The 8820-nt window shown below is 42.6% G+C and overlaps 1 pseudogene; it reads right to left on the bottom strand.

Moving 5' to 3' along the window:
- Window positions 1–7479: 7479 nt before the first annotated feature.
- Window positions 7480–7844, bottom strand: LOC112621324 (annotated as a pseudogene).
- Between the last annotated feature and the right edge of the window lie 976 nt (window positions 7845–8820).

Raw genomic sequence — 8820 nt, 5'->3', positions numbered from 1 at the left:
CTTTTTCTGATTTTCCTTTGTCTACTCTGTTTTCTTTTTTTTTTTTTCTTTTTCCTTCCCCATTAAGGAACAAGGATTTTCAAGCTTTGCTTCCTTATCAAGCTATGAGTCCAAAGAATCAGACCTTTCGGTTTCCCTTTTCCATTTTAAGATATGATGAGTCAAGTAGATTTGTAAGGTAGCAGAGGTGCCATGTAACCCAATCATGGCTCCAAGAACAGGAATTTGGAAGAAAAAAAGGAAGTAGTAAGGCTTCTCCCTGTTCCAATCCCTTTAAAATGCAGATTTAAGAAAAGGTGCTAGGGAGTCAGACAGGAGGAACTAAAAGAGCTTTTTGATTTCAAATTCTGAGCTCAGAGCTTGAAGAGAATTTAGAGACCTTCTAGCTGCAAACCAATCTGATCTCTCTAAATTTAAGCACATCCCTTCCTGGGCTCAAGGAAACATTGTCCACAAGAGCACCTACCCTGAGGACAAGTCTTGTATAGGGATCAATAAGATACTCTAAATCGAACTTGCCCTAATGAGCTTTATCTATTTTTAAAAAGACCAAACAATGGGAGGCAGCATAGCATGGTGGTTAAGAGCACAGACCCAAGACATCATGGGTTTCAATCCTGGCTCTACCAGTGTTATGGGTTGAATGTGTTCTGAACCTCCAAAACCCACATGTTGAATTCCTAATCCCTAGGACCTCAGAATATGACATTATTTGGAGATAGGGTCTTTACAGAGGGTAATCAAATAAAAATAAGGTGATTAGGGTGGGCCCTAATGCAATATAACTGATGTTCTTATATTTAAAAAAAGGAATTTGGACACATAAACAACAAGCACACTGGGAGACTGCCCTGTGAAGATAAAGACAGAGATTGGGGTGATGTGTCTAAAAGCCAAGGAATGTGAAAGATTGCAGCAACTCCCAGAAGCTGGGGGAGAGTCAGGAACAGATCCTACCTCACAGCCTCAGAAGGAACCACTCCTGCTGACCCCTTGATCTTGGACTTCTGGCCTCCAGAGCTGTCAGAGAATAAATTTCCATTGTTTAAAGCACCTAGTCTGTGCTACTTTGTCTGGGCAGCCCTGGCGAGGTCACACAGCCTGTCACCATCTATCTGTGTGACTCTGGCATGGTTTCTCCTTGCCCTGTAACATGTAGATGACAATAAATGTCTAAGTCAGAGGGTCGTTAGGAACACTAATTAAATAAATTAGCGTGCAAATGTTTCAAATAGAAGTTGACACAAAGAAAGAGGTATATGAATGTATCAGTCCATTCTCACACTACTATAAGGACATACCAGAGACTGGGTAATTTAGAAAGGAAAGAGGTTTATTTGACTCACAGTTCCGCAGGGCTGGGGAGGCCTCGGGAAACTTACAATCATGGTGGAAAGGGAAGCACGCATGTCCTTTTTTAAATGGCAGTAGCAAAGAGAAGTGCAGAGCAAAAGGGGAAAAGCCCCTTATAAAACCATCAGATCTCACGAGAACTCACTCACTATTACAAGAACAGCAGCATGGGGATAACCACCCCCATGAGTCAATTACCTCCCACCAGGTCCCTCCCATGCATGACATGTGGGGATTATGGGAACTACAATTCAAGATGAGATGTGGGTGGGGACACAGACAAACCATATCAATGAATCTTTGTTAAATTAAAAAAATTAAAACCAACATCTGCATGAGTCATTATAGGTATTATTAATTAATGAATTTGCTTGACTCTTCAGTCAGTGTGGTATTAGAGGGAAAATAAGAAATCCTTTGGAAAGCCAAAACGCCATTGCTTATTCTAAGCATTGTCTACAAATTGTTATAATCAGAGTTATGTTGTTTTCTTTGTTTTTGTTTAAATCGTTTGGATCTGGCAGTGCCAGATTTAGGTTTCTAATAAATTATTAATCTATGAGTTAATAATTCATGTTAATTGGTGGCATAAGCCACTTTCTCTGGCAAATGTAAGCAAAGGCCACAACTTTTTAACAGCAAGGGTGAAACCTTTTCTGAGTTTTCCCCCGCCCCCGCCATGGTCTATCATGGAAATATTAAGATATGAAAGAAAAATTTTAACCAGGGCTGGGAAAGCAAGATAATTCCAAGGACAAAAGTGTAGACTGTCAGCCATACTTCCTAGCCAAGCACTGCCTCCATAGCCTGCTGAAGGAAAAGGAGGTCTCCAGGGAATTCAGGGGGACTCCAGCCCCACACAAGCCCACCCAAGAAGGATACAGCCATGCAGGTTTGTAAACCTTTGACAAGACAACTTATAATCATTAAACATGTTGACTCGTTGATCAAAAAACTTTTTTTTCAGAAAATAAAAGAAGGCATTTGAGAGATTAGCTCACCAATGGGATTTTTCACAAAGAATGATAATTTTCCTAAATTACAAGGCACAGGCTTAAGAATAGAGAACATCCATTCATACTGGGTGACAGCCACAGAATGCTAAGCAAACCCCTTCCACCATTGACTTCTTTGATTTTAATTAATGTATATATGCTCTGCCTTTTTGTTTCCAGAAAGAATTTCAGGTAATTCCTGATTGCAGGCCACAGAAGCCAAGAAATAAGACTTCTTACCCGAACTAATGTGCCTTTACTTTTCAACTCATGGATTTGCCCCTAGATCTGGGAAGCAGCCACAAGTGGCCTAGATGTTCTCAGTGTTTTATACCTTCTTTGGCCTTAATGCTTATTTGCAAGGTTCTTGTCAAGTTACAGGCTGATGTGATGAAATGACTTTTTCCCATTTGGAAAATAAGATTATACTTAGTAGCTTGTTTCAGTCTTGATTAAAAGATAGATGTAAAATATGCAAAGAATGATGTCTAAAGACTTAAAGATAAAATTTACATGGAAGCCACAAGTTTAAAGAGATTCAGTTAGCTCCTCCAGCTCTTGTTTTTCTGAAGAAAATTTGAATAGCATATGCTTTTCATTGTGCTCCTTTTCAGCCATTTACATATTGGGAAAATGTATATTTGGCAACCGGTCCTATTTTTAGGAGTCCTTGAAACTTGCCCTTTGAAAATGTTTTCATTTTTGGCACATATGTGTGTCTTAAGCAGAATGAAAACACAAAGCTAAAAAAGAAAAATATGTACAAAAAGGAATGATTTTTCCAGCCCCATGTAGCACAATAAGAAAGCAATCATTCAGTTGTGACTTTAAAAAATGGATTCTTGCCTGGATTTTCCAATGATTTCCTTCTAAATGAGCGTTTCTCTGCAGAACTGAACTAATGTAAAGAGACAGTTTGTTCCAGTGCCAGAAATGAACCAGCAAAAAAAAGGACGGAGGCTCTATTTTCATAGGAGGAACTTAACAAAATAATACCCACTCTGTTTCTCTGCAGCCTCTTGTGTCAATTCAGAAGAAAGTGCCATATGCCCATTGCGTGACTTGAAGCGTGTTTTCCCAGCCTGGCTCTTGGCCACCACTCGTTCTGTTATTTGCAGTCAGTAACAAAGATTCATCCTTGTGTCCATCATGCAGCAAGGAGAATCTTTGTCACTTAGTGTAATTAATAGCTGGACCTCACAAGGGAAGGTGGGAGAAGGAAGCCGTTCATGCAAAGACCTGGATAAATTCGGAACAGGCTTTGCGAATCCTTGCTGCCTTTTGACCAATGAAGATGCCAGAGCCCCAGCAGAAGAGGAAATATGGTAAGCAAAGTGTTTTCTCTGGAGCTGTGTGTGTTATAACCCCAAGCTCTGTAACTGTAGTTCAGGAGAGCTCTCTAACTTTCCCTATCAAGCCAGATGACCATCAAGGACTCCCCTCTATGTGTATGTCCTATTTCCGTGTATTTCATCCTTCCCACTTTTCTTCCACAACACTGTCTTCACCAACCTCTAGATAGATACCACTATAGAATAAAAATCAAAAAGAGAGGCCTAATGCTTGATGAGTGCCTCCCCTAGACTATGTGGTTAAATCACTCAACAAGCTTTCAGAGAATGTGTAATGGGCCCTGTTTTCAAAATGAGAGGACTGAAAAGAGGTTTGGAGAGGCCAGTGCTGAGGTTAGGCTCAGGGAACACAGATGGAAATAGCCGAATCAGGACCACATCAAGGGCACTCTAATGCCGAGATTCTTAGCTCACTTTTCCCTGTATTGTGACCTTTTCTTTCACTTTATTTATTTATTTTTTTAAATAGAGATGGGGTCTTGTTATGTTTCCCAGTCTGGTCTTGAACTTCTGACCTCAAGCAATCCTCCCGTCTTGGCCTTCCAAAGTGCTGGGGTTGCAGGCATGAGCCACCGCACCCAGCCTCCTTAACTTTCTGAACTCCTACTTATTTATTTTTGTGACCCTACTTCTTTTTTCTTCCTCCTCCTGTACAAAAATGGCTGGATGGATTCCACTTGTCCCTGGACCTTTAAATTCCTGTCTTCCATACCTGAACAAACTCAATTTATCTCTCGAAGTTTCAGAGAGCCCCTAAATACTAATAGTTCCTCACTATCGTCTCACTTGCAATCTGTGCGTCTCAGAGTTCCCTTCCCAGGGGCCATTTTTTGCCTTTAATTAGCAAATGCATAAGATTCTAGGATCCATGAGATTTTTTTCCTTCTATTTCTGCCCAAGGAGAAAGCAAACATGTACTGCTGCCTTTGCCATCCCAGGCCCATAATCTCTGTGGTCTTTCTTCACCTTTAAAAACCTCACCTCATGTATCTTTTCTTAGGCTCATCCCTCAAATATTCAGGTTATTTCCCCCAGGCTTCCGCTCACCTCTCTCCTCGTGGGTACACTGGCTAGGAGTGTCCAGCCTCGTTCATGACGGGGTCGGATCTCCTTTCCTTGCCCTGTTGCTTTCCACAGTGGAACCAGCATCCTCCCTGACTCCCTGCCACTCCTCAGGAACCACGACTCCCTGTCGCCCTCCTCTGGACAGGACTGTTTTCCATCCATCCTCCTCCCTGCTCAGACCTCCATCCATAGCAGTGTTTCTAAACCTCCAGCTCCCTCTCCCTCATCCCATCTGTGTTGGTCCATTGTCACCCTGCTGATAAAGACATACCTGAAACTGGGCAATTTACAAAAGAAAGAAGTTTAATTGGACTCACAGTCCCATGTGGCTGGGGAAGCCTCACAATCATGATGGAAGGCAAAGAGGAGCAAGACACATCTTACACGAATGGCAGCAGGCAAAGAGAGAGCTTATGCAGAGAAACTCCCATTTTTAAAACCATCAGATCTTGTAAGACTCACTCACTGTCATGAGAACAGCACAGGAAAGATCGGCCCCCATAATACAATCACCTCCCACTAGGTTCCTCCCACGATGTGTGGGAATTGTGGGTATTAAAATTCAAGACGAGATTTGGGTGGGGACACCGCCCAACCATAGCACCATCTTCTCAAGGATCCTTTTCCACACGTCTCACAGGGTCTGCTCCTGTCGTAGCCAGCTCAATAGTCATCCTAGGCCTCCAAAGTATTGCCAGTCAATGTTCATAGCTCTCTTTATCCAATTTGGGAACTCATCACTGCCCCTGAAACCCAACTGCTTCATGATAGGCTGCAGCAATGACAATTTTGGAGGCCCAGTCCCTCCACGAGTTTGTTCTGATTTGGGGTGTGCCCATTTGTGCTCTACCTAAGCTCCTGAGGATAGGGGCTCCTGTTAGTCTTAGTGACACTATGTATATAATAAATTATAATGCTATAAGTGGGCATTAAATTCTAATTCTTTTTTAAGACTGCGTCTTGCTCTGCTGCCAGCCTAGATAGTGCAGTGGTGCGATCTCAGCTCACTGCAATCTCCACCTCCTGCGTTCAAGCAATTCTCATGCCTCAGGTTCCCGAGTAGCTGGGATTACAGGCATGCACCACCATGCCTGGCTAATTTTTGTATTTTTAGTAGAGACGAGGTTTCACCATGTTGGCCGGGCTGGTCTCAATCTCCTGACCTCATGTTCTGCGTACCTCAGCCTCCCAAAGTGCTGGGATTACAGGCATGAGCCACTGCTCCTGGCCTAAATTCTAATTCTTTAAATACGTAGAAAGCATAGTCATTCCTTCCAAGTCCATGAAAGTGTCTTGCCTACAACATGTGTCATTTTTCAATCCAAGGTACTCTGCTGAAAGTTCAGACCAGCATGGCAAGCTGCACAAGCACAATTTAAATTCCTACCACACCACACAATCTTTGGCTGATGTGTTCCTAAGTATTTAAGTCATTGAACATTCCCTTCTTGCCACCCCAACTCCTCCCACATGACCCCACCAATTTTGCCTTAAGGGAAACCTAAATGCAGATTCCTGTGACCTTGAGTGGACAAGATGGAGAGTTAGTTCCTGCTGTGATCCTATCATCCATCTGTAGAACCTAGCAGAAACTAAGCTAAAACTTAGGAACAGTGGGAAATGAAGCAGGGTTGCTCTCAAGCCCATCTGTCTGGCCCAGACCTCTGCAAGTCCTAGGCTGAATTGCCTTCCAGATGTCCACCAAGATCAAAAATGTCACTACTTCAGACCAGATTCTTTGCTTCCTCCCCACAGGTGTAACCTGGCAGAGACTTGGGAGTTATCCCAGACTCCCTCCCTTAAATGATCCCTCCCACACGATGCAAGTCCTGTCCACCTCTTGCTGAACAGATCACCTAAAGTCACCCGAGCCTGTCCTCTGCTCTCTGTCCCCATCACATCCTCTTCAGTGTAGAATTAGGAATGGGACTGCAGTTCCTTCACTGCCTTTTACCTGCACCCTAGGAATATTTACCCTTCACCAACTCCCTGTTGCTTACACCATCAACTTGTGGAGACCTCTGGGCCTGAGAGATGGATGTGGGGGTGACTGGAACCTCGGTTATCACTCAGCCTCTTTGTCACTCACTCTCTGCCTCAGCATTCACAGCTTAACAAAGACTGACGTAGCCTTCTGGTAGACCCATAAATGGAAGCTATCAGGACCATGGCAGAAGCTGATTCATATTCCATGGGTGCATACAAGGTTTTCCAAGGCCCAGCCTCCACTGCGTTTTAATTTGTAGCAATATTGGACTGCCTGTAGGTCCCCAAACTCAATAGCCTTTGCATGTGTGCTCCCAGCACAAAGCTGCTTCCCACATCCCCTCAGCTCCATACAACTCCTCCTCGTTACTCATAGAGGAAAATCTATTTACAGATTTTGCTTGCTCAGATGCAACAGCCCCTAGGATGGCCTTCTGACTTCAACTACCTCCTCCTTATCCCTGTCTTAGTCTGCTCCAGCTGCCATAGCAAATACCACAGACTCAATCGCTTAAACATCAGACATTTATCTTCTCACAGTTCTGGAGGTCAGAAGTCTAAGAGCAGGTTCCTGGTAATGGCTCTCTTTCTGGGTTGTAAATGGCAAGTCCTCACCATGTCCTCAGGCAACCTTTCCTCTGGGCCTGCCCACACAGACGGAGATCTCTGGTGTATCTTTTTCTTCTTTTCTTTTTTAAACTGGTAACCAATTTATTAAAATACTTGACTTAAGAATCTGCAATGGTGGCTTCAACCTCAAGCTCTCGCTCAATACTGCTGGAAGTCATCCACTCAACAATCTCAGAAGGGCTGTGCGAGTCAACGGGTGGCTTGTGGATTCTCATCTGGAAACGATCCCATGTCTTAGATGTTTTCTCCTTCACCTCAAGGAGTTTTCTTGTAGTACTTCTCAAAGTCTTGGTAGGCATTCTAACTGGCCCTTTCACTTCGGGATTCTTTTCCTTTGCTCCTCTGATCAAGTCAGCACACATTTCTCTGGAGATTTTATGTGGCGGCTCATTAGTGTGATTCGAATTCAGCAAATCACCACCTCCAGCTCCATGGGTGTTTTTCTGGGATCTTTAAAAGCCATGGCTGCAGCACAGTTTCTTGACCGACTTGTTCACTGGCGAGAGTGAACAGTGGTGCAACAGGAACAAAAAGCTATTATTTTTTTCCCATAGGTTATTAGGGAACAGGTGGTAGTAAGTTACATACGTTCTTCAGTGGTGATTTGTGAGATTATGATGCACCCATCACCCAAGCGGTATACACTGCACTCAGTTTGTAGTCTTATCCCTCACCCCCTTCCCACCCTTTCCCCTTGAGTCCTCAAGGTCCATTGTGTCATTGTTACGCTTCTGCATCCTCATAGGTCAGCTCCCACTTATGAGTGAGAACATATGATGTTTGGTTTTCTACTCCTGAGTTACTTCACTTTTAGTCTATAATCTCACCCAGGTCACAGCGAATGCCACTAATTCATTCCTTTTTGTGGCTGAGTAATATTCTTTCTCTTCTTAGAAGGTCACCAATTCTAGCAGAGTAGGACCCCACCCTTATGACCCATTAAACCTTAACCTCCTAAAAGCCCTGCATTCAAACACAGGAAATCACAGCTTCAACACAGGAATTCTAAAGAACAACACAATTTGGTCCATAGCAACCCATACCCCAAATTCCCTCATAGAACAAAACACACTACCTGCATACAGAAGAAAAATGACTGTCCTTGAGTACTCTACAAATTAGTTTGTTAAGTGTTTTATTATAAAAGTTATTATTTGCAATCTATCTTACTATAATTGCACTATGTTCCATTATTATTTTTTGATAAGTAGAAATGCAATATGTTTGCATGTATGTGTTTTAATTAGTACCTTATGAAACTAGTAATAGCTGGCTATTTTTACCTAAATATGTCCATTTTGTAGAGTTAAATCTATGTATGTGTGTAGTTTATCTTTATACATTGATCAACCAGATAAACTTGTAAGTTAACTTTTATTTGCTATGTGCATTATTCGTTCCACAAAATTCTAACAAAAAAGGTTAAAAACAACCCACAT

The sequence above is a fragment of the Theropithecus gelada genome, chromosome 3 (genome assembly GCF_003255815.1).
Source record: "Theropithecus gelada isolate Dixy chromosome 3, Tgel_1.0, whole genome shotgun sequence".
NCBI classification, from domain to species: domain Eukaryota; kingdom Metazoa; phylum Chordata; class Mammalia; order Primates; family Cercopithecidae; genus Theropithecus; species Theropithecus gelada.
Note: the sequence above shows the minus strand (reverse complement) of the source record. Positions and strands in the feature narration are given on the sequence as shown.